General features: G+C 43.0%; 1 protein-coding gene across 2 annotated transcripts in view; it reads right to left on the reverse strand.

The window, feature by feature from the left end:
* Positions 1-26,747, reverse strand: part of Kat2b (lysine acetyltransferase 2B) — a 121,127-nt gene that overhangs the window by 86,576 nt on the left and 7,804 nt on the right. The gene's annotated exons all lie outside the window — the stretch shown is intronic.

Consider the following 26,747-nt stretch of genomic DNA (forward strand, 5'->3'; position numbering starts at 1 on the left):
GATGAACAGCCATGAACAGTCTTACAAGAGAGCCACGAAAGGGACTCACACCTATGCCATGTAAATTTCTATATATGTAAGAGAAATAAAACCAAGAGAGAACAAATGGGGTGCTTTGGGTGGTGGTTAAGTTTTGCTTCTTCTGATAGTATCTGCATCCCAAATATTTTGCTATTGCCTTCCCCAGGGAATGGGCCGTTCTCAGACACTCTGAACCTCTAACTTCATAAATAAGCCAAACTCCCAGACAGTGAGAGGACAAGAAAGAGCTTGGAATATTTGATATGAATCTCAAGTTTCCCTCCTTAGCTCTGTAGGAAAGAATGAAGCTGACTTATTTCGCCTCTGTGTGGTAACCTGGGCTGTAAAACAGCAAACAAACGTGAAGGATATATTATTTACAACACCAGGCTTGCCATGCTTGTGTGGCTGGGAGGCCTTCAGCTAATGTCCTTGGACTGAATGATCCTGTTACTCCTGGAAGTGGCCATGGCCATTCCTTCCCTGATATCATTTACTAGTAAGTAGTACTGGTTAGTTTCTTGTGTCAACCTGACACAAACAGAGAGTCATCAGAGAGAACAAAGCCTCAGCTGAGGAAATGCGTCGCAAGATCCAGCTGTAAGGCATTTCTCAATTACTGATGAATGGAGATGGCACCATGGTAGGTGGTGCCATCCCTGGGCTGCTGGTCCTGCCTTCTAAAAGAAGGTGGGCTGAGCAAGCCAAGGGGAAGCAAGCCAGTAAGCAGCACTTATCTATGGCTTCTGAATGAGCCCCTGCCTCCAGGATCCTGTCCTGACTTCCTTCGGTGATGAACAGCAAAGCTCAAGTGCAAACTGAATAAGCACTCTCCTCCCCAACTTGCTTTATGGCCGTGGTGTTTCGTCGCTGCGCTAGAAAACCTAAGACACCAATGCTCTCAGTGTCTACTAGCCAAAGCAGTAGGCTCCAGCTGCGGTGAAAGACTATCTCAAAAACACCCTCTTCTGGAATCTGCCAGAAACTGCACGCATGTGAATATACCTTTCAACACACACCACATAACTTTTAAAAATAATAATAAGATGGAGAGAGACTGAGGAAAGGCAACCAACCTTGACCCTCGGCCTCCACCCAGCACCCTGGCTGCACTTGTCTATCTCTGACGACAGGATACTTGAAGACCAGAATCCCTCTTAGAGAACTGACCAAAACTACCGCATCTAATATGGCAGGTGGGGTAACTACATGACAGTCTCCAACTCCATCATAACACCACTGCAAACTAGCATGCCCTAGCCCCATGCCAGCTGCCACAGCAACAACTAAGAAGGCCCAAAAGCAGAGGGAAAAGAAGCAGAGTTTTTGTTTGGTTGGTTGGTTTTTTTTTACTGGGTTTCTCTATGTAGCCTTGGCCATCCTGGAACTTGCTCCGTAGACCAGTCTGGCCTCGAACTCAGAGATTTACCTGCCTCTGACTCCCAAGTGCTGGGATTAAAGGCGTGTGCCACCACCACCTGGCTAGAGGCAGAGTTAAGATCCCCAGGAAACGTCTGTACATTCCCAGAAGACTACATGTAGCACAAATAATAAGAACCCAGAAACAGATACTGGGGTTCAACCTAAAGATCAGAAAAGCAAAGCAGCCAGCCACTAGAGACCTTTTACTTCTACCAATGCTCAGACTGAAGAGGCGAGCCTCAAACTACCAAACCTCAGACTCCACACTTCACTGAGTTCCTGATTCTTACCCTTTAAATTCCTCTCTCCACCCAGCCATATTGCTCCTGTCGCCACCTCCCTAGTGCTGGGACTAAAGATGTGTGATCACCTCTGCTGGGATCACCTTCGTGTGAGCTCTGTTTCTCTTTTTGACAGTCATTCTTTGTAGCCAAGGGTGTCCTTGAACTCACAGAGGTCCAAACTCCTTGTCTCCTGAGTCCTGGGATTAAAGGTGTGTGCCACCACTCCCTGGCCTATATGGCTGACTAGTTCTCTAATCTTCAGGTAAACTTTACTTATAAAACACAAATAATATACCACTATAACTACTTGGACATTTCTCCCTTTCATAAGCCCCCTCGCAAACCCTGTCTCTATAAGAACAGGTAGGATGACTCTAAAGTTGATCTTACATATCTGTCCATAGCTAAGAACAAGCTTCTTGATTCTGCTCATTTGGGTATCATGGTTGCCACAGTTCCAAGAGGGAGGAAAAGCCCAGGTTAAGATGGAAAATGGCTCCTAGACCTGGATGGAGGGGGGAGGACCTTGGACTTTCCACAGGGCAGGGAATCTTGACTGCTCTTGGGACTGGAGAGGGAGGAGAAGAGGAGTGAGGGGAAGGGGAGAGGGGCGGGAGGAAGGGGAGGGAAATGGGAGGCGGGGAGGAGGTGGAAAAAATTTTTTTTTCAATAAAAAAAAAAGATTAACTAACTGACGTTGAAATGGTCAAGATACGGAACACATCCATCACTATGCAGATCCTTCAGCTTGACCTTTTCTAGCCAAATCCACTTTCCTCATCATCCTACTTAATCCCCAATGACTACTGAGTTGTGCTAGTTGTATAATATCATATCATAAATGATGACTGCGGCCTGAATAGAATCATGAGCTATGTAACTTTTGGGAATTTTAGGTCTTAAAACTGAACTTTATTCTCTGGATGCTCATATAGACTGTTGTATATATCAATTGTTGGTTCCTTTTCCTTGCTGAGCTGTAGTCTGTGGTATGGAGGAAGCAGTACAGTTTAACTCTCCTCTATGAAAGGATTATTTACATTGTTTCCAGTTTGTAACTATGGTTAATGAAGCCTCTCTACTATCATTATATAAGTTTTTGTCTAACTATCACTCTAGGATAAATTTTTGGGGGTAATTATTGAGTTGTATTTTCTGTTTTAAAGAAACCAGCAAAAATATTTTTAGACTCCTCTAGCAGCAGTGCAGCAGTTACCCAGTTTCTCTCCATCCTTGTCTTGTTGGTGTTGCCATTGGCTTTTATAGCAGTCATTCTGGTTGGTATATGAAGATAGCTTATATTTCCAATAATGTTGATCATTTTTCCATGTAAATTTTTCTTATAGTATCTTACATGAAAGGTGTCTTCACATCTTTTGTTCTTTGTATTATTGTGTTCATCACTTTTATGTTGAAATGTGATATTCTGAATAGGAGTCCTTCACCAGGTGAGAGGCCTACAGAGAAAAGGTTCTTTGTCTTGCAATGTGATCCTTTGCTGACTGAAAGTTTTACATTTTAATGAATCCCAGTTCATAATTTTTTTCCCTTTTCTGGATCATAATTTCAGTGTCCAATATAAGAAATGTTTATCTGTAATACTAAAGATTTTTCTCAAATTGTTTACACTAAAGGTGTCATAATTTTACATCTTTATGCAATGATGATTGGGTTGCATTTTGTTGAATAGACTCTATAAGCACTGTACACTTGGACTATCCCAATGTAATAAACAAACATTCCTTCAATTAAAAAAAAAAAGATGGAAAATGGCAGCACATTTGCTATATGACAGAAAACAAAGAGCCTTTTCTGGCGCAGCAAGCTGCCAGCCACCACAAAATGAGCAAATTGTATTTCAAAGCATCAGTGCTATGTAGAGAGAAGTAAGGCGACAACTGCAGGTGAGGAGGACAAGGACGAAGGGTGCCCGTCCATGGCTGCTCGTGGAACTGCCGTGCAGCCAGGAAGTGAAAGCCAGCCCGAGTGCTTTCTACAGGCAAGACAGTATGTGCAGTCCCCAGTACTAAGCGGATAAAGAGAATTCAAGGATCCAAAACTTGTCTCCCTGTGGGGTTGCTTATCAAAGCACACTCATATGAGCAGACAAAACACCCATGTGCATAAAATTAAAAATAACAAATACAAATAAAATATGTTTAAGGGACTGGAGAGATGTTTAAGAGCACTGGTTCCTCTTCCAGTGGATTTGAGTTCAATTCCCAGCACCCAACATGGTGGCTCTGTAACACCATTCTCGGGGAATCTGACATTCTCTCTTGGTCTCCTCAGCAACAGGTATGTAGGCAGGCAAATCACTCACATACATAAAAATAAATAAGTTAAAAATCAGATCAAAAAATAAAAAAACACTTTAAAAAACTTGCCTTCCTCATTGAAATTCAGGTGAACAAATAATCACCTCTGAAGCCTGGGTAAGAGCCTGCAGACTTTCATTTGGAGATCATAACTTCACTACTACTTGGGCTTAGTGCAAACAGCGGAGAAAGACAAGTTTACACCCTACTTGCCTCTGCCTAATGTAAAATAATAGACCTGTTCCCCAGGGTTCATAAACCTCTAGTCACAAGTCTCAAAGCAGGAGGATTTATAATAATCAAGTCTTACATTTCTATTTAATATTAATCACACTAATTTAAGCCACTGTGATAGAATGCTGAATCTATTCTCCCACACAATAGATACTGTACTTAAACATGTCTGGGGATTCAATATATATGGTTTTCCTTGAAAAACCGGCTAATTTTACTTTCCCACAAAATCTCAGGACTCCAGTAGGTTTTACAAAGTCAATTTTGATTTCTTTGGTTCAGAAACTGTGATTTTTTTTTTTCTAAATAAATAGAAAACTCCAAAAGCAAGAGAAGACAAGAAGGAGGCATGGAACAGAACAATGACAGTCCAATGGTTTTGTGGCCCCATGGCACTCCAGAGTAGAAGGCAAGAAGGGCACGTCATAGGGACAGCATGTCCAGGGAAAGAGATATCTTCTGGGGATGTAGCTCAGTGGTACAGCCTTGCCTTGCATGCCTAGAACAACAATGACAAAAAAAAAAAAAAAAAAGCATGTATAGTGGTACCCACCTATAATCTGAGAATTTAACTTGTTTAAGACTGGAGGGTCATGAGTTCAAGGCCAACCTAGGTTACATATTGAGAGCCTGTCATTAATCTCAGAACTAGGGAGGCAGAATGGCAGAAACAGGTGATCTTTGTGAGTTCAAAGACAGCCTGTTCTACATATCAAGTTTCTGAATAGCTAGGGCTACATAGAGAGACCCTGTCTCAAAACAAAACTAAAACAAAACTAAAAATAGAAAAAAAGTCAAGCGGTGTGGTGCGCGCCTTTAATCCCAGCACTCGGAGGCAGAGGCAGGTGGATCTCTGTGAGTTCAAGGCCAACCTAGTCTACAGAGTGAGTTCCAGGACAGCAGGACTGTTTGACAGAGAAACCCTGTCTCAAAGGAAAAAAAAGTGAAGGAGCTGGGACTATAGCTTATATCACTTGTAGCATGCTTGAGACACTGGGTTAATTCCCTAGCAGTTTAATTCCCACGGCAATCTAAGTTGAGGTATGTTACCAGAAACAATATTAAAATATATGGGGCAAGCAAAATGGCCCAGTGGGTAAGAGTACTTGCTACCAAGGCTGATGACCTCAGTCTTTTCCCCAGAGTAGAAGAAAATGAACACACACAACACAGGTTGCCATCTAGCCTTCACAGAGATGCTGCAGTACACGTACAGACACGCACATATATATCCACGTGCACTCTAACTGGAAAACAAATATAATTTTAAACTTATTAAATCGAGTATGATAGCTCATACATATAATCCCAGCACTTTTCTATAATCCTGGCACTCAAGAGACTGAGAAAGGATGATGACGAGTTCAAGGCCAGTCTAGACTACACAGCAAGACTCTGTCCCTAAAACAAACAAAAAACCTTTGGGCCAGCAAAGGTGACTAATAAGTAAAGGCCCTTACCATCCTCAAAGACAGTCTATACACAGGCACTATGTTATGCCTACAATCCCATGTAATGATATTTCATTTGTATTTTAATAAATAAAGCTTGCCTAAAGATCAAAATGCAAAATAGCCACACTAGCCAGTCAAACAGGCCAAGCAGACATGGCACACACCTTCAACCCCAGCAGCCACACTAGTTAGCCATAGAGGACGGGCAGTGGTGGTGCACGCCTTTAATCCTAGCACTACAGATGAGACAGGAACTGGCTCTCTTTTTCAGTCTGAAGATTTCTTAGAGGTAAGAACTCCCTAGTGGCTTGGCTGCTTTGCTTTTCTGGTCTTTAAGTTGAACCCCAATATCTGTCTCTGGATTTTTAATATCTGTGCTACATTTGGCACCAAACGTTTGGGGTATAAATTCACAAAATCGTCATTTGTCTCTGGCTTTCTAGGCATCAGCATAGGCCATAGCAGGAAATGGGGTACATTCCAGAACTGCACGGGAGACTTCAAGCCCACTCAGCTAGGCTTTCTTTTCTATTTTCCCAATAGAACCCCAATAACACATACAAAGATAAAAAGAGCAACGTTTAAAATAATTCTTAATTATTTTATATTCACTACATATTATGATAATAACTTTTAGAGAACCAGTCAGAAAAAAAAATCATTTGACTTAATGAAATTTAAGTTCTAGTCTCTCTCTCTCTCTCTCTCTCTCTCTCTCTCTCACACACACACACACACACACACTTTAGCGTGTATATATATATGTCTACAGAGAGACATACGTATAGACAGATATCATATTATACATACATGTATATTATATATTATACACACATCTCCCCCTTCTCTTGCTGGGGATCAACCCAAGTGATTAACAAATTAGACAAATCCTATACAACTGGGCCACATCCAAGCCATACCATTTTTTAGTGTGATATTGTAGGTTGAACAGTGTCTCCTCCATTCCCCCAGGCAAAGCTCAAAGATTTGCACACAAAGACTCAAGCTGGGAAGAAGTCCAATTGAACAAAGAGGCAAAAATTGGAGCGGTAAACCAGACAAACAAGTTGTCCAGGATTGCCAAGAGATGCCACCTGCTGAAAGGAGGGAGGAAGAGGAAAGGTTGGGAAGGAAGATAAGGAGGAGAGGGAGTGGTCCCTAAAAGGAGAGGAAAGGGCTTTAGAAATAGGGAGAGAGGGCCTTCTAGCAGAACAATCCTGGCTTAACTCTGTCCCTGACTTCAGCTCCCCAGAGCCAACACAGTTATTTTAAGCCACCAATTTTGTAATCATGTGTTAGATAGATCTAAGAAACTGATACATGAAGTAACTATAAAACCATAAGATATAGCATGGTGGTTCATATCTCAACACTTGGGAATCTGAGGCAGGAGGACTTTGAGGTCTGTCTGGACTACATAGTAAGTTTTAGACACCCTAAGCTTCTAAAATAATTAAATTGTGTACATCGCTCACATTATAACTGTAAGTGATTTCTGCACTGGAGAATGAAGGGAAATCTTCCCTCCTCATCTTCACTGTGGACATTACAGTTTTGGGTAGAAAGCTTCAATAACCCTGAAGTGGTTAAAAACACCCCATGATGTATAGATTTCCCCGAGTCATGCTTGTTAGTGAGGTTTCCTTTTCTGGGTCAAGTTTGGAGAACACTAATGGCACCTGTTCATGCCCAGGAAAATGTCAATCTGAATGTAGAGTGTTGATATGTGTGATGCACTATCTACCCTGGAAGGAGGAAATAAGTCCTTTACGAAACAGTCAGTGAAAGCTGGAGTGATTCAGTGTTTGCCTAGAATGTACAAGACCGAGTTCCAACCACAGCACCAGGAATAAACAAACCAGTGCACTCTATTGTCCTGGCTGCCAAAAACACACCTCTGATATGTGCTTTGAACTTCCGTCCGTTTTGGCCTTCAAGTCCCCTTCCAATTGTTACAGCCAGGCTACAGTTTGCAGAGATAAGTGGTCCCCTTGGCAAACCCTCTTCCACAGCTCTTGGGAATTAGGCATGACAGCTGCTGCCTAAGAGAACTTCTTGCAGGGTTAATCTAGTGGCTTTAACTGAATAATAGCTGAAGGACACCTTTCAGGTAGCCTCTACCAAGTCAATTACCACAGGAGCCAGCAACCTGGGCACCAAGGAAGAGCCAGCTGCCCAGGTGACATCATTTCCCAAGAGCAAGTCTATGCAAACAGGACATATCCAAGGAAGAAGAAAATGAGCTCCAGGGAGGGGGAGGGAAATGGGAGGCGGTGGCGGGGAGGAGGCAGAAATCTTAAATAAATAAATAGAAAACATTACAAATGATGTCACAAAAAAAAAAAAAAAGAAAAGAAAAGAAAATGAGACACAATGTGGTTTTAGCCACATAAGAGGAACCTGGGTATGCAGTGAATGTAGTGACTTTCCTACAGTGAACGGAATCCTGGGCACGCAGTGAATGCAGTGACTTTCCTATAGTGAACGGGATCCTGGGCACGCAGTGAATGCAGTGACTTTCCTACAGTGAATGGAATCCTGGGCACGCAGTGAATGCAGTGACTTTCCTATAGTGAACGGGATCCTGGGCACGCAGTGAATGCAGTGACTTTCCTAGAGTGAATTGAAGACATTGGAGGGACTTTGGGGAACTGAGTTGGACAGACGTGTGGCCATACCCCAGACAACAGAGAGACAAGAGGAACAGTAGACTGCAGTTTGCTTAGTGTTAATATGTAAGTGTTCACGACATTTGGAAGTCATGTGGGGAGAATAGGAGAAAGACAGTCATCCCATCCAACAGAATTCTGTGATGCTCAAAATACTAGACAGACTCACATTGGTAGAAAACCCAAGAAAAGCAGCCGGGCAGTGGTGGCGCATGCCTTTAATCCCAGCACTGGGGAGGCAGAGGCAGGCAGATCTCTGTGAGTTCGAGACCAACCCGGTCTACAACAGCTAGTTCCAGGACAGGCTCCAAAGCCACAGAGAAACCCTGTCTCGAAAAACAAAAACAAAAACAAAAAAACAAAAAAAAAAAAAAACAAAAAAACAAAAAAAAAAAAATTAAGAATAAGCTAAGCAAGGTAGTAGTAGCACATAACTTTAATCTGAGCACTTGGGAAGCAGTGGAAGTAGGATCTCTGAGTTCTAGGCAACCTGGTCTATAACTGGCTGCCAAGACAACCAGGGCTTACAAAAAAAAAAAAAAAAAAAAAAAAAAAAACCCTGTTTGGTTTCTTAAATATTTAGTATGTGTGTGTGGACCTAAGTGTATGTATGTGTACCATGAACATGCAGGTACCCAAAGAGCCCTGAAGAAACAGTTAGATCCCCTAAAACTGGAGTTCTAGGTGGTTGTGAGCAGCCTGATAAATGTTGGGAAGTGAACCCAGGTCCTCTGCAAGAGCAGCCAGTTCCCTTACTGAGCCATCTCTCCAGCTCCCTACATAAATTTCTTAATGTTACTAGACTGTAGACTTAAAATGGTAAAGACGGTGAATTTTTGAGAGTTATCATTCTGTAGTACAGACTAGATTAGAATTGTTTGGTTTGGGGTTTTTGTTTGTTTGTTTTTGTTTTGTTCAACTTGACACAAACTAGAGTTATCTAGAAAGAAGAAACTCAATTGAAAAAAAAACGCCTGCATAAAATTGGACAGTAGGGAAGCTTCTGGAGCAGCTTCATAATGACTGCTGGGGAAGAGCCCAGCACACCATCAGTAGGGCCGACCTTGGCCAGACAGTCCTTCGGTATAAGAAAGCAGGCTGAGCTGAGTGGTGGCGCAAGCCTTTAATCCCAGCACTCGGGAGGCAGAGACAGGCGGATCTGTGAGTTCAAGGCCAGATTGGTCTACAGAGAGAGTTCCAGGACTGGCTCCATAACTACTGAGAAAGCCTGTCTTGAAAAAAGAAAAGAAGAGGGGGAGGGAAGGAGGGAGGGAGGGAGGGAGGGAGGGAGGGAGGGAGGGAGGGAGGGAGGGAGGGAGGGAGGGAGGGAGGGGGGGGCGGAGCTCAGCAAGCCATGAGGAGAAAGCTAGTAAGCAACATTCTTCCATGGCCTCTGCATCAGTTTCAGCCCTGACTTCCCTGGATGATGAATTATAAATTGTAAGATTAAATAAATCCTATTCAATCTCCTTTTTGCTGAGAGTACAGAAATAAGCTATCATGCCCTGCTCTCTGGTTCTAGGGAGAAGGTTCCGAGGTTATAAGCACTTGTTGATCTTGCAGCAGATCCCACATGGTGATTCACAACCACCTGTAACTTCAGTTCTAGGGGATCCGCTGTCCTTTCTGGCCTCCAAGGGCATTAGACATGCAAGTGGTACATATATATTTATGCAAGCAAAACACTCAAACACACAAAAGAAATATTTAAAAACTTTTTAAAAAAAAATTTATAGTACTATGGATGTGGTCTAGAGGTAGAAAGTCTGTGTAACATAGATGGATCACTTTTTTTTTTTTTGCTATGCAGAAGTTTTTTTTTTTTTTTTTTTTTTGGTTTTTCGAGACAGGGTTTCTCTGTGGTTTTGGAGCCTGTCCTGGAACTAGCTCTTGTAGACCAGGCTGGTCTCGAACTCACAGAGATCCGCCTGCCTCTGCCTCCCAAGTGCTGGGATTAAAGGCGTGCGCCACCACCGCCCGGCTATGCAGAAGTTTTTAAATTTTATGTATTGCCCAGCATGCAGGCACATACTTTTAATCCCATCATGCAGGAGGCATAGAAGGGGGGAATCTCTGTGAGTTCAAAGCCAGCCTGGTCTTCCAAATTTCAGGCCAGCAAGAGCAACACAGTGAGACCCTGTCTAGAAAAACAAAAACAACAAAGACAAGGAGGGAGTAAAAATAATAATTTAATGCTCTATTACTAGGTATGTATATGTAGACACATGTAAGAGTGGAAACATGCATGCCAAGGCACACATGTGGAAGTCAGCAGAACTTTGAGGAGTGGGTTTCTGTCTTTCATGGTGCGTCAAGCCATTGGGCTTGGACTTTCACCGTAGATTTCTCAAGTGGCATTTTTTAAATCTGTTGACATGACAAGTGACATTGAGTGCTGTGACCATATTCACTCTCTGTCTCTCTCTGCACTGGACACAGGCCTCACGCTTCCCAGGGAGCCACATCTTTAGCCCAGAAAACTCTGTCCTCTTCCTTCTCTTTCCCCACTTTTGTTTTGCTTTTTGTTTCTTTGCTTGTTTGTTTGTTTGGGGGGGGTGTTTGTTAGTTGGTTGTTTGGTTTGGTTTTTCTTTCCTTTTTGTTAGTGAGAAAAAGTCTCACTATGTAACCCAGGCTGGCTTCACATTTGTGGTGTTCCCCTTAGCTTAGCCTCTCAACTGCCAAATTACAGGTATGAGCTACTGTAAGACTTTAAGACAATTCTGAAGCCATTTCTGACAATTCTGAATCCTCTCAGTCTCTGTGCCATAGTGCTTCCCCTCCTCCCCTGGGAACCAAGGACCTAACAGCTACACATGCACGTACTCAGTTCCTGAACAATTACCCATATACGTATGCTTTGATTCGGTCCCCTGGGAAACAGGGTCAAAATGATCTCCTACCTCATCTGATCTGGCAACAGCTCTCCAGCCAATTATTGGTAATAGCCCTTTTGAATAAGCCAATCACAACCCCTCTTGCTTCTGTGGCCTTCTCCTTTAAAAGTAGCCTGTGCCAGCTATTTGAGGTCTCTCAACTTCCCGAATGCTGAGGGACCCTGTCATGACAGAATTAATAAAATCCTCATGCCTTTGCATCAGCTATGGTGTGAGAGGCGGTCTCTGGGGGCGACTCCTCCTCGGTGTTTGGACGCTGGAGTCCAACACTATAAGCCCAGTTTCCCTCTTGATTTAATGTCGGCAAAACCTAGGAGAGATAAGTGCTATCGAAGTTCTGCTAAGTGGATGTGAACCCAGATCAGCTCCTGGACATTATGTTTATATTCCTAGATAAGTGCTGCTCTCAGCCTGGGGCAGATGACAGTTAATACAGAATCCTTTTTTTTTCTTTCTGAGACAGGGTTTGCCTGTAGTTTTGGAGCATGTCCTGGAACTAGCTCTTGTAGACCAGACTGACCTCGAACCACAGAGATCCGCCTGCATCTGCCTCCTGAGTGCTGGGACTAAAGGCGTGAGCCACACCACCTGGCAATGCAGAATCTTATAACCGTTAAAAATTAGTCTGACTGCATAACTGTTGAGTACTCAGTACTAAATTATACATCTATACCACCTCCTCCAAGGCTAGAGAGCAACGCGGAAGGGTTAACTCAAGCGCTGGAACAGAACATGGAGGTGAGCGCACTAAAACACTGTCTTCTGGTATGACATGGCTAAAGTAATCATGAACATGTGCTTATGTAGCTGTGACTGGAAGGCTGGAAACTCAATCAGAGACAATGCCCACCTCCACTAACACATATACAGGGTCTCATGCTAGCCTCAAACCTGTGATCCTCCTGCCTTAGCCTCCCAATGAGATTTTTTTTTTTCGGGGGGAAAGGGGTGGAAATGTGACAGAGTCATATATTGTGTCCTAGAACTCACTATGTCACCCAGCAATCCTCCTGCCTTAGAGTTCTGGATGGAGATGGATTCTAAGTGTGTCAGCTTTCAATGGGGTTTCTTTTTAGCTCTCTCTCTCTCTCCCTCTCTCTCTGCTTTTATCTGTGAAGATGCTGAAGCATCCAGTTGAATTCTCAACTCTGTGAACAGCCTCACTCAGCTGCCTGGTTGGCACTCAGCCACTTAGACATAAGCTGACTGCTGGAATGTCTCCATCCTCCACCTGCTGTTGGGCAATGGGATGAGAAACTCAAGTCTTGCATGGGATTGCTTTGGAAGCTCATGCTCTCCTGAAGGACGCATAACCAGCCTAACCTGTGAAACAGATCTTGCAGCCCACATTCCCAACTGCCCACACCAGCTTTGTGCCTAGAGCTCTACAGCAGGGTTTGTCTTCGGCGCCACAGCCCCCTTTCAAACCCCACTGCCCTTCATCCTATGGCCCTTCTCCAACTTCTAAGGCTCAGTTCACTTTAACTCAATGCCTCACCCACCACCTTGGGTTCTTGGACTTATACCTTCTGAAGTCTCATTATCAAGGCCTCCTTCAAGGACTCTTCCTCCTTTCTTCCCACAAATCCCCATTCCCAATCCTTCACTTGAAAAACACAGAAAAATAAATTTTTAATAAAAAATAATGAAAATTTCACTCTATTCAAAAATCTCTAAATTTTTTTTTGGTTTTTCAAGACAGGGTTTCTCTGTGGTTTTGGAGCCTGTCCTGGAACTAGCTCTTGTAGACCAGGCTGGTCTCGAACTCACAAAGATCCACCTGCCTCTGCCTCCCGAGTGCTGGGATTAAAGGCGTGCGCCACCACCGCCCGGCTCTAATTTTTTAAGTTAAAGAAGAAAGACCAAAAAAAAAGTTCCATAACTCCCAAAGTAGGCGGTGGTGGCACACGCCTTTAATCCCAGCACTTGGGAGGCAGAGGCAGGCGGATCTCTGCGAGTTTGAGGCCAGCCTGTCTACAAGAGCAAGTTCCAGAAGAAAGAAGAAGAAGATTCCTTTCTTTCTCTTCTTTTCTATTTTGGTTTTTATTTTTGTTGTGTGGTGGTTATGTCCATAAAAAATGTAATTGATAGCTCAAGTCTAAAATCCTCCAGAAATAGTCTTTCTAACTTATATAGACATTCACTGAAATCCACATAGTTTGGGATTTAGCAGTTAAGTAGCTATCATGATCCAGCTGTGTGATGATTTTCTGTTCATTAAAACACAGTGGTTTTCTTTTTAGACAGAGTCTCACTATGTAGTGCTGGCTGGCTTGGAACTGGCTAAATAGACCATGCTGGCCTTGAACTCACAGAGCTCTACCTGCTGCCTCCCAATTTTGGAGATTAAAGAGCACGTCCCATGCCCTAGCACAGTAAGATGAGTAATTACAAAAAAGAAAAATCTCCATTAGGGACTGGAAAAAATGGTTCAGCAGCTCAGAGCATTTGTTCTTGCAAAAGGCAGAGGTTCAATTCCCAGCACCCACATGGCAGCTCACAATCATCTATAAATCCAGTTCCAATAAATCTGAAGCGATCTGCCCGCCTCTGCCTCCCAAGTGGTGGGACCATTCCAATCTACATTTTTTGTTGTTGTTAAATCTTGCTTACCATCAAGTAGAACATTTGGATTCTACTTGATCTAGGTCATCTTATTTTCCCAACAACCCCATAGGAAGGCCAGTGATAGAGAAGGGTGTGGCTGGCCTGAGTTTACATAGCCGGCAAGGGCAAAGGGCCAAACCAACCTCAGAACTCAGGTGTGACACCGGAAAATATCTTATGGTGCCTCCTTCTTAAAGTGCAGGGACACAGATTGGGTGAGGTGATGCAACAGGGCCAGCAGTTCTAGGTTATGCTGGCTACCCAGGCAGTCAGAAACCAGCCTACATGAGACCCTATCTCTGTTTGCCCACACCAAAAGAAAGTGACTATTGATAAATGCAGCTACATGTGTGAATCTGAAAACCACCGCTGCATTAAAGGAGAGTGTGCATCCCTTTTTCTGGTGATGGTACCAAGGACAGAACCCAGGGTCACTCCACCTCTCAAGATACACCTTCAGCTTTTTTTTTTAATGTTTTTCTTTAAAACCAGATCTAAAGTGTGTCCTGGCTGGCCTAAAATTTATCCTGTGACCCCAGTAAGATGAGAAACTTTTATTCTATTAATGGAGCGACTCGAGTTACAAGTTCTACACCACCAAATGATAAAACTGGACAGAGTCCATTCAGAAGCAGCCCCTTGGGGTGGGGTGGGACTGCGGGAAAGAGCAGTAGAATGGGAATCTCCAGAATGGCAGAAATGTTCTTGCCTCAGCATGGAGAGGCACACCGGTAACTCAGACACTTGCAAGGCTGAGGTAGGAGAAGAAAGATTGCGGCAAATTCAAGGTCAGCCAACCCTTCCTAGGGAGCTACAGGCCAGTGTGAGCTACACGAGTAGCAGCATCCTGGCTCAGGCTTGGGACATAGCTTGCCTCGAATGTGGGGCCCTCGTTTCAATCCCCAGCACATTCCTCACTTAGAAAGGGCCTCTGTGCAGGTCCTGCCGGGTATGGCAGGAGGGAGGGAAGTCCCCAGGCACCATCACAACCTTCTCTGTCTCCCTTGGGTGGCACTTACCGCATTCTGTTAATTTCTTTCTTACCATCTGTTTCTGCTACCAGAAAGCAAGCTCTGTGAGAATCAGGACCCATCTGTCATCACACCCCACAGCCTCTACATCAGTGCTTGACACATGCTGAGGGAATGGAAAAGCTGGTGTCACTATCCACCATTATGGAGCCCATTTCTGGGTCACACAGATGCAAGGAGGCATGGTAGAGTGTGAACCGAGGTCCACGTTGCTCTAGCCACCCTGAGCTGTGGGTCTCCTCACTTGGATTCTTTGTTTGCTTTCAGTCAGTTCACACCACTCTCCTCTACACTTCCAACTCAAGATGTGGAGTTTTTAAATTTAAAAAGTCTCTGTGGAGACTTTAAATTTGATTTTCATTTTAATTTTTTTCTTCCTGCATTATTGTCTCTGTAGCAAGAAACTCCTGTGCCTTTGGCGTCCTTTTACACAAATAGCAATGCTGGGCCAAGCACTTTTCAGAAGCAAGAAGAGTCAGGTAGTCGGTCCTTCGTGGATGTGCAATCCTGGTTGCATGACTCACTGTTATTTCAAAGTATGCTGCTCTTGGCTTCCTTGGCATCCTGCCAGCCTTTTTCAACACCAGCTTGTTGGAGCAGATATGCAAATTAGTGCAGCCACCATCCATCACTGAGACAGTGGCCGACAGTCCTTGGTCTGGGCCCTGTCCTGGAATCTCCCACACAGCAAGGGAAGGGTCCCAGATGACTACAAGGCATGGAACAAATGAGGATTGGTCTACGTGGAATTTAGCACCCTGAGGCAATCAAAGAAATGGATCTATGCCTCCTTCACAGATTAGGTGATATTCATTCCAAGGACATAGTTCACTTTTTTCCCCAAAATCAATATATTCATGATTTTAAAATAATAAAGTTGGAGCCGGGCGATGGTGGCGTACGCCTTTAATCCCAGCACTCGGGAGGCAGAGGCAGGCGGATCTCTGCGAGTTCGAGACCAGCCTGGTCTACAGAGCTAGTTCCAGGACAGGCTCCAAAGCTACAGAGAAACCCTGTCTCAAAAAACCAAAAAAAAATAAAAAAAAAATAAAAAAATAAAAAAAAAAATAAAGTTGGGTATGGTGGCATAGGTCTGTAATCCCAGAACTCACAGAGGTCGAGGCAAGAAGATCAGAACTCAAAGTCAACCTTCGCTACATTGAAAGTCTGAGCCCTGGATTAGTTCACATGTGACCTTTCCTCAAAAAGTGAAGGGGGGAGGGGGAGAAAAAGGGAGGGAGGAATAGCTGGCACCTAAACAAATGAACAAAAAACAAAGACAACCTATTGCCAACTTTACTTTAAAAGAGCAGTGTACGATAAAACGTTTAAATAGGAATTATGCCATGTAGTTTTTATATACAAGTGATGTTTTTACTTCATCAATATAATAGATTTTTTTTTTTTTTTTTTTTTTTTTTTTTTTTTTTTTTTTTGGTTTTTCGAGACAGGGTTTCTCTGTGGTTTTGGAGCCTGTCCTGGAACTAGCTCTTGTAGACCACGCTGGTCTCGAACTCACAGAGATAATATAATAGATTTTTAAACTTTCTGGAAAGGCCTTTTTTTGTACATACATAAATATTTTGGTTGACTAATTGGTCGGTCTTTTTGAGACAGGATTTCTCTGTGTAGTTCTGGCTTCCATGGACCTCGCTATGTAGAACAAGCTGGTCTGCAACTCCCAGAAATCTCCCTGCCTGGGCTTTGAGTGCCAGGATAAAGGTGCATGCCGCCACGTCTTTCCTAACAGTTACGGTGTCTTTATGAAAATATGATTCTAATATACAGACAAGGACACAGTACTTGCAGAAATTCACCTTTTTGTTGCTGTTGGTTTTGGTTTTTTGACACAACCCTTCCTTTGTAGCCTTCGCTTGTGTCAAACTTGAGGTCCTTCTGCCTCGGCCTAGATGAGATTCTAGGGCTGTGCTATCTCACGTGGGGGAAATGCACAGCATTTGTTCAGAAAGAAGTGATCCTGTAGCAGAAATCCTTGCAACGAGAAAAGCGTTGTTTGTTATCGAATCTACCCCGAGGCCAGATGACAAAACAGGAAAATCAAGTTTGAGCCCAACAGAAGCCAAGGAGACCCTGTTCTCACTAATGACCACCAACAACAAAAGATGGACAGGTGGCACTGGTCTATAATCCCAGCATTGAAGAACCAGGAGCCAGCCTGGACTAAATAATGAATGCCTGAACAGAAAAAGAAAAGCCAGATATGCATAAAGAGAGCCACATTTGGAGACGCCTCTCTCCAGCTCCCAACCCTCTGCTTTGGACCCACAGCTGCAAAGCCTTTGAGAGCCTCAGTCTCTCATCTCTTTTTGTTTCAAGATAGTCTCCCTCTGCAATTCAGAATGGCCTGGAACTCACTGGGAAGCCCAGGTAGCCTCAAAGTTTAGGCAATTCCCTGATTCAGTGCCAGGTTGTCAAGATTATAGGTATAAGCCACCACATATGGCTACTTGTCCCATCCTTAAAAGTGTTTTCTTGGAGCCGGGCGATGGTGGCGCATGCCTTTAATCCCAGCACTCAGGAGGCAGAGGCAGGCGGATCTCTGTGAGTTCGAGACCAGCCTGGTCTACAGAGCTAGTTCCAGAACAGGCTCCAAAGTCACAGAGAAACCCTGTCTCGAAAAACGAAAAAAAAAAAAAAAAGTGTTTTCTTGGGGCTGGAGAGATGGTTCAGTGGTTAAGAGCATCGCCTGCTTGAGTTCAATTCCCAGCAACCACATGGTGGCTCACAACCATCTGTAATGAGAGATCTGCTGCCCTCTTCTGGCCTGCAGGCATGCATGTAGGCAGAATGCTATATACACAATAAATAAATAAATCTTTAAAAAAAAAAAAACTGTTTTCTTCCCGGTATGGCAGTGCACAACTTCAATCCCAGCACTCAGGAGGCAGAGGCAGGTAGGTCTCTGTAAATTCAAAGCTAGTAAGGGTCAAGGCCAGTGCAAGAGAGGAAAGGGGATCTTGTCTTGGTTTTTCATTTTGTTTGTTTTTGAGATAGGGTCTCTAGTAGCCCAGACTGGCCTTAAACTCAGTGTGTAACTGATGCTGCCCTGAGACTCTTTATCTTCCTACTTCTACCTCCTAAATTCAGAGATCAGAGGCATAGGGCCACAAAACCCAGATGACAGATCTTTTAAATGTCATTTTATCTACCTTTGTTCCTGTTTTGTATCTTTTTTTTTTTTTTTTTTTTTTTTTTTTTGGTTTTTTTGAGACAAGGTTTCTCTGTAGCTTTGGTGCCTGTTCCTGAACTAACTCTTGTAGACCAGGCTGGCCTCAAACTCACAGAGATTCGCCTGCCTCTGCCTCCTGAGTGCTGGGATTAAAGGCATGCGCCACCACTGCCAGGCCCTGTTTTGTATCTTAGTGTAACAATGTTACCAACTTGAAGAATATCCAAAAGTATACTTTTAATTTGGATCCACCTTGTAAACCAGCAACAACTCAGGATTACTGTGCACATCCTCTTACCTGCAAGGATTCTCCAGTTACAAGGAAATAAAGCTGTTTACAACTGTGTCTGCAGGATGAGATGCTTGCTGGGCAGATGTGAGAACTACCTTATAATTACTTTTTAATTTGTATTTGTGTATGCATGTGAGTGTGCAGATGCCTGTGGGGGCCAGAAGAGTGCTGCCCCAGCTCTGCTGTGAGCCATTCTACATGAGCTGTGCATAAGCTGGAGCTCATAACCACTGAGCCATCCTTTCTCCAACTGCCACCACCATCCCCATCAGCGGGTCAAAATGAGCAAGACTAAAGGTATAAGGAGAAGAATAGCTCCAAAAACTTGTCTTCTGGCTGGGCAGTGGTGGCCCAGCGCTTGGGAGGCAGAGACAAATGGATCTCTGTGAGTTCAAGGCCAGTCTGAGTAACAGAACTAGTTCCAAGACAGCCCGAGCTGTCACACACAGAAACTGTCTTGGAAAAAAAAAAAGTTGCCAGGCAGTGGTGGCGTACGCCTTTAATCCCAGCACTCAGGAGGCAGAGACAGGCGGATCTTTGTGAGTTCGAGGCCAGCCTGGTCTACAAGAGCTAGTTCCAGGACAGGCTCCGTAGCTACAGAGAAATCCCGTCTCGAAAAAAAAAAAAAAAAAAAGTTGTTTTGTGACTCAACGTGAGTGTGCATGCTGATGTATACACACAAATACATCAATGATTTGAGAAGGGTCAGTGGTGGCTTTTGTCATACAATAGGTTGTGATATTAGGCAGGAGGTATACACAGGCAGGGAATATGTCAAGATATACATCTTGACACCCATGAAAGGGAGTGAGGAGAAATGCAGTGAATTGTGGGGTCTGCCATTGAAGCCCCCACAAACCATGACTCATGGCCATTTCCTGGGACCCCAGTATGGACCTGGCGAGTATTTAATTAAAGCTTTCTTCAAATTTCTGGAGACCCCCCAGTGAGATTTGGACCACCCACACACAAATTCTAAAGCTAGACCTTCACTCCTGAACTCCAGGCTGAGGAGCCTCTTCGGGAGGCACATGCCTGAAGCATCCCAAGTGTCCAAGTCCATCTTTGGTTTTCAGACTATAAGGGTAAACTTCTGTGCTAAGAAAAGCAGCAAGCATCTATGGAAGCCTCCTAGTGAGTCATAGGCTGTTCTGTTCTGTGAGATCCCTATCTGGAATATGAAAGGGCCTCAACAGGACCCCAAGACTCTCTCTTCCAAGGCAAATAGTGAGACATCACCTGCCTGGTTATGGTTGGATGAAAGGTTTTGTTCATCTGTTTCGTGCAGAAAGTTTTGTCTGTCTTTTTCATATACTTGGACAGGTCTTTGTTTTCTGGTGTGTCTGTAAGTTTTGCTGTAAAATGTATGAATCAAAATGTATGATGAAGAGTGGCCACCACATGTTTTGTTTCTGACTGCTCTTCTTTGAGTACATGAGTTTTCTGTGTTGTGTTGTAAGACTTTAAGACAATTCTGAAGCCATTTTGACAATTCTGAATCCTCTCAGCCTCTGTGCCATAGTGCTTCCCCTCCTACCCTGGGAACCAAGGACCTAACAGCTACACTCGCACTTACTCAGTTCCTGAACAATTACCCATATACGTATGTTTTGGTTCAGTCCCCTGGGAAACGAGGTCAAAATGACCTCTTACCTCACCTGATCTGGCAACAGCTCTCCAGTCAATTATTGGTAATAGCCCTTTCGAATAAGCCAATCAGAATAGTCAAAGAACAACCCCCCTTGCTTCTGTGGCCCCTTTAAAAGTAGACTGTGTTGGGAAAGCGGGAACGTTTTAAGAATAACAGACTGTACCAGCTAGCTATTCGAGGTCCCTCGGCTTCCTGAATGCTGGGGGACCCTGTCATGATGGAATTAATAAAATCCTCATGCTTTTGCATCGGCTGTGGTGTGTGAGGCGGTCTCTGGGGGCGACTCCTCCTCGGTGTTTGGACGCTGGAGTCCAACAGTGTTTCTTGGTCGTATTTTTGCTGTCTCTGCTGTTGTCAGCCACCAGCCACAACTGCCATAGCCGCTTTTATGGTCACTGGATTTGGGTTAGCGTAAGTTCAGATGTCTTTCGGATGTGAATAACATTAAAGTTGTTCTATGCTATTGGAAATCTGGCCCTAGGGTTGGGCTATGGCTCTCCTTTCTCTAGACCCAAGCATATTTAAATGTTTCCTCTCTGTCCCGTGTCAGTCGAGTCACCAGACATTTTGACAGGGAGAAGAAAGCAAAGCAGAACAGCCACAAATTAGATGTGGTTTATGTGAACATTCTATAGTTCAAGATTTATGAGTTTATTTTATTGGGTATAGTTAAAATTCTGTTTTAAAAAAAAATTTAACTTAAAACTTGTAATAGGGAACCAGGCATTGGTGGTATATGCCGTTAATCCCAGCAGTCTTGAGAGGCAGAGGTAGGTGGGTCTGTGAGTTAGATGTCAGTCTGGTCTACAGAGTTAGATCCAGGACAGCCAAGATTACACAAAGAAACCTGTCTTGAAAAAATAAAATGAAAAAATAAAAAACTTGTAACACAGGATTGACATTTAAAAATCTATGCATATGTAATCTTTGAGGCACCATGGCATGATCCCATTTTGGAATATAAGCAACAAATGCCTTGATACCATCTTGAGGCAGTCATATGGCTGAATGCCAACTTTGCTAGGGCAGGAATGGGCGGATGCGAAGCAACTTCACCACCATCTTTTGACAGCCATCTCTGCTAGGAGTGGAAAAGGCAGATCTCGTGTCTTGATTAAAAGTAACCGTGTGGCAAAGGCCAACCAAGGAGGTAACAACAGGCCTCCACAAAATTCTGCATTCGAATGGATTTTTATATGATAATTTGTCCGGAAAACAAGGATTATGAAAGATAGAATTTAAAACAACGTATGTTTAATAAGGTACTAAAGCTGCATCTCCAAACATTCATATGCAAAAATGTACTTTGCTGAAAGTAAAACTTTGTAACATTAGAGTAAACCAGGTAGTACAGGTTTTAGAGATACGAAGGGGTCATATAGAAAAGCTGAGGTTTGCGAATGTGTGGCAGGGCTTGAGTTCCTAAAGAGAGCCCATTTGTAATAGACCATAGCAGTTTTGGAGGTGACTGTTCCATGTGATAGTCACAAGAAATTCTACCTGCAATTAAACAGGACTGGCTAGGATCTAGAAATCAGGCTGTATGTGCTGCCAAGGGTGGAGCCAGAGGAATGACCCAAGTCCCTTGGGAAAGTCCAAAGGACAGTGAATGAATCACAGATATTGAGCAAATTGTTTGTACTAATGGAGAGTGATTTTGTCTTGTGCAGATTATGGTTGTGCCATGTGCCTTCTCTCTTGAAGTAAAAACGGTACTTTATTTTTTGATATTGCAAGAAACATATAGTTAAGCAATTATAAACTATTTTAAGAGGAAATTTTGGGGTTTTACAGAAATTTAGGTTAAAACAAATGGATTTTTTTAAGAAACAACTTTTAAAATATTTAACTTTATAAGACCATGGGACATTCTTAGCTCATAAAACGTTTTGTACTATTAATAAATGATCTTAAAAATAAATAAATAAAAGGGTTAACAACTAAGGCCACAACTTTGAGCACTAAACACTTAACAGCAGAAACCGGAATATTCCTAAGTTATGATGCCACAAGAAAAAAACCTAAGCAATCTGAAAAAAGGCCTGGAGCAGTTCTTACCCTATAGGGCTGAAAGATCTCTTCACAGGGGTAGCCTAGGCCCACATGCATGCTGGATGTTTGCATTGCAATTCCTAACAGTGGCAAGATTGTGGTTGCGGCATGGCAGTGAGAGTGACTTTGTGCTTGGGGTCACCACAACATGGGGAACCTTTGGAAAGGTCACAATATTACAAAGGTTGAGAACAACTGGCTTAGAGAATGTCTCTCCTTACTTAAGATGTATTCAGGCTTAAGAGTGTCTGCTAAGCCGGGCGGCAGTGACGCATGCCTTTAATCCCAGCACTTGGCAGGCAGAGGCAGGTGAATCTCTGTGAGTTCGAGGCCAGCCTGGTCTACAAGAGCTAGATCCAGGACAGGCTCCAAAACCACAGAGAAACCCTGTCTCGAAAAACCAAAAAAAAAAAGAAAGAAAAAAAGAGTGTCTGCCTAGCCTCCTTATCTTTACTAACTTCAAGGCTCAAAAGTAACAAAGATAAAGTTGTAAAAATCCTAATCTTTATAAAAGCTACTAATTTAGTGTAAACTGTTAAAGATAACTAAAACATGAAAGTTAAAGGTAAGTCACCTTATAAATGATCACATTCTTTAATGTGTTCATAACTATGCATACAATGATGCTAAGTAATAATTACAGGAAAAATTTAGTCTCCTATATGTGTTTTCAAGGATATGTCTAAAACAAGTAGCTTAAAACAAGCAAGTTTGTTTAGCTCAGATATACTTAATTGATAATGGTCCTCAAATTTGTCAGAGATGTGCTAGCAGTGACCCCACGTTCTCCAAAGAAGAAGACGGGACACCACAATGACAGCTCAGTCTGGATTGTGGTAAAGTTAACCACTGGGCAAGACGGCCACATCGCCTCCCTCACCACCCTGCCCAAATTGTGAACAAGCATGACACTGGAAAGTTAATTGCCCCACTTTGCCTAGGCAAACTAAGGTCAGTAGTCCTCCACAGGAAACGTCTCTCAGGTCTCCTGGGCCTGCCTGCCAAAGACTAATGATGCCCTGGTTCCTCTGACACAAACAAAGCTATGGAGACCACAGGAGCCTAGGAAAGCTACCTACTAGATCAACTATACTTAGGTCAGCTTGGCAGAAGCAGCCAACCAAGTTTTTATCTAACCTTGTTAGTTCATTTCATATGTAAGAAATCAGGTCTTGAAGATCTATTAGGTCTTTAGTTAAGAAAAGGCAGACAGGTTTGCCTTGTAAACAGGCTTCAACTGTAATTTTTTACAAAAAAAAAATGTACAGATTCAACGCAATGCCCATCAAAATCCCCAACAAAATTCTTCAAAGACCTCGAAAGAACAGTACTCAACTTCATTTGGAAAAGCAAAAAACCCAGGATAGCCAAAACAATCCTGTACAATAAAAGAACTTCTGGAGGCATCACAAGCTCTGACTTCAAACTCTACTACAGAGCTACTGTACTGAAAACAGCCTGGTATTGGCATAAGAACAGACAGGAGGACCAATGGAACTGAATAGAAGACCCGGATATCAATCCACACATCTTCGAACACCTGATCTTTGATAAAGAAACAAAAAATATCAAATGGAAAAGAGAAAGCATATTTAACAAGTGTTGCTGGCATAACTGGATATCAACATGTAGAAAATGAAAATAGATTCATATCTATCACCATACACAAAACTCAGGTCCAAATGGATCCAAGACCTCAACATAAAGCCAGCCACACTGAACCTATAGAAGAGAGAGTGGGAAGTACACTTGAACACACTGGCACAGGGAACCACTTCCTAAATATAACCCCAGCAGCACAGACACTGAGAGAAACAATTAATAAATGGGACCTCCTAAAACTGAGATGCTTCTGTAAAGCAAAGGACATGGTCAACAAAACGACAGCCTACAGAATGGGAAAAGATCTTCACTAACCCCACATCAGACAGAGGTCTGATCTCCAAAATATACAAAGAACTCAAGAAATTGGTCACCAAAAGATCAAATAATCCAATTAAAAAAATGGAGTACAAACCTAAACAGAGAACTCCCAACAGAGGAATCTAAAATGGCTGAAAGACACTTAAGGAAATGTTCAACATCCTTAGTTATCAGAGAAATGCAAATCAAAACAACTCTGAGATTCCATCTCACACCTGTAAGAACGGCCAAGATCAAGAACAACTTATGTTGGAGAGGTTGTGGGAAAAAGGGAGCACTTCTGCATTACTGGTGGGAATGCAAGCTGGTACAACTTCTCTGGATGTCAGTGTGGCGATTTCTCAGAAAATTAGGAAACAACCTTCCTCAAGACCCAGTAATACCACTTTTGGGTATATATCCAAAGGATGCTCAATTGTGCCATAAGGACATGTGCTCAACTATGTATGTTCATAGCAGCTTTGTTTGTCACAGCCAGAACCTGGAAACAACCTAAATGCCCCTCAATCGAAGGAAAATGTGGTACATTTACACAGTGGAGTACTACATAGCGGAAAAAAATAATGACATCTTGAATTTTGCAAGAAAATGGATGGAGCTAGAAAACACTATTTTGAGTGAGGTAACCCGGACCCAGAAAGACAATTATCACACGTACTCACTCATAGGTGGTTTTTAAACATAAAGTAAGGAAAACCAGCCTACAAACCACAATCCCAGAGAACCTAGACAACAAGGAGAACACCAAGAGAGACTTACATTGATTTAATCTACATGAAAACTAAAAAAAGACAAGATCTCCTGAGTAAATTGGGAGCATGGGGACCTTGTGGGAGGATTGAAGGGGGAGGAGAGAGGCAGGGAGGGAAGGAGAAAAAATGTACAGCTCAATAAATATCAATAAAATAAAATAATAAAAATCAATCAGAATTATATGCTATTCTTATTCTATTATTATTAGATTTTCCAGAATCTCTTAATACAGTTACTGATTCTCAATATGCAAAAAAGTCATTTTACATGTTGAAACCACTAAACTTATTCCAGATGATTCAGAAGTAACTTTGTTATTTATTCTATTATAACAAGTAATCCGAAATAGAAATCATCCATTGTATATAACCCATATAGGTGTTATATCTGATCCCATATAGGTGTAACAGGTCCTTTGGCATAAGGTAATGATGAAATTGACTAGCTGTCAGGAGCCATTTCCCCCAAAATTATTGCAGGGACCATTGCCCTGGGGAATTTGCAGAGAGCCCCACACCCCAACGGTATTTAGAACTGTTTTGTTGGTAGAGCCTACGCCACAACCAACTATCTTGAGAGCTACCTGTTAGCGGAACCCGCCCCACATCCCAACTATCTAGAGAACTAGGTGTGTCAACTCGTGACTTCCTCACTGAGGAATCGTGACCTGACTGATCCTAACCTCCTGGCCGATGACCTCGTGACCGGCTTGGACCATCGCGGCAAGATCCCTTCCTGCCTCTGCCCCCATCCCAACCCAAATTCCTCATCCAGGGGCTATATAAGCCACAACCATGATGCTAATAAACGGAGGCTTTGACAAGAACTATGGTTGGCCTCCTTCCTGTCTCCTGCCCATGTCTTTCAGGTAGCGCCTCTCCGGGATCCTGGAATAACTGACCAGCCAGGCGGGTTACAATCCCTAGACTAACTGACCCACCAAGGCGGTCTACAACTAGCTATTAATAGGAAATGTGCTAGAAGCCTCAGAATTTGACTTGGCAAGAAGCCAAGGAAATTATAAGGAAATGTTCTACTTATTCTTTGCATAACCAAACAAATTACCTGCAGGAAGTAACGCAAAAGGTACTCAAAGAAATGAAATCTGTCACAATGAGAACACTAAGAGAGACTTACATAGATCTAATCTACATGGGAAGTAGAAAGTAGAAAAAGACAAGATCTCCTGAGTAAACTGGGAGTATGGGGACCTTGGGGGAAGGTGAAGTGGGGGAGGGGAGAGGCAGGGAGGGGAGCAGAGAAAAATGTAGAGCTCAATAAATATCAATAAAAAAAGGAAAAAAAAACATGTTTTGCAATGACTTTTTTTTTTTTTTTTTTTTTTTGGTTTTTCGAGACAGGGTTTCTCTGTAGTTTTGGAGCCTGTCCTGGAACTAGCTCTTGTAGACCAGGCTAGTCTCGAACTCACAGAGATCCGCCTGCCTCTGCCTCCCAAGTGCTGGGATTAAAGGCGTGCGCCACCACCGCCCGGCTTTGCAATGACTTTTTTCAGGAATGCCTCTGGTAAATGGAAGGTGGAAAGAAAAAGGTTTAAAGCCTATGCAAGTTCTGAGGATATAAGTTCTAAGGTATGTAAAGGTCTGAGGCTAAGAATGCTTGAATAAGAAAATTATTTAAGGTGTGTAAATGCAAGTTGTAATTGCAAAAGAAAGTGTGTTGGAGCCACAAGACCATACAGTGAATGCACAGCTGACAACCAATAGGCAGATCCAGGGAAGTGTATACGTCCACGTCCACGTGGAACAACCCGTTTTGCAGAGCTGCAGGATTGTCTTTGGAAAAGTCGCTGTCAAATCTGTGGAAACCTTGCGAAGTCATGATTCTTCCCTTCAAAATGGGATTCGTACCCAGAGCACCTCAGCAGTGTAACCTCTGTGGGACAATGAAGTGACCTTGCTCCATTCCCCCCACACCAAAAGGGATTGGAGCA

The sequence above is a fragment of the Chionomys nivalis genome, chromosome 19 (assembly GCF_950005125.1).
Source record: "Chionomys nivalis chromosome 19, mChiNiv1.1, whole genome shotgun sequence".
Lineage (NCBI taxonomy): Eukaryota > Metazoa > Chordata > Mammalia > Rodentia > Cricetidae > Chionomys > Chionomys nivalis.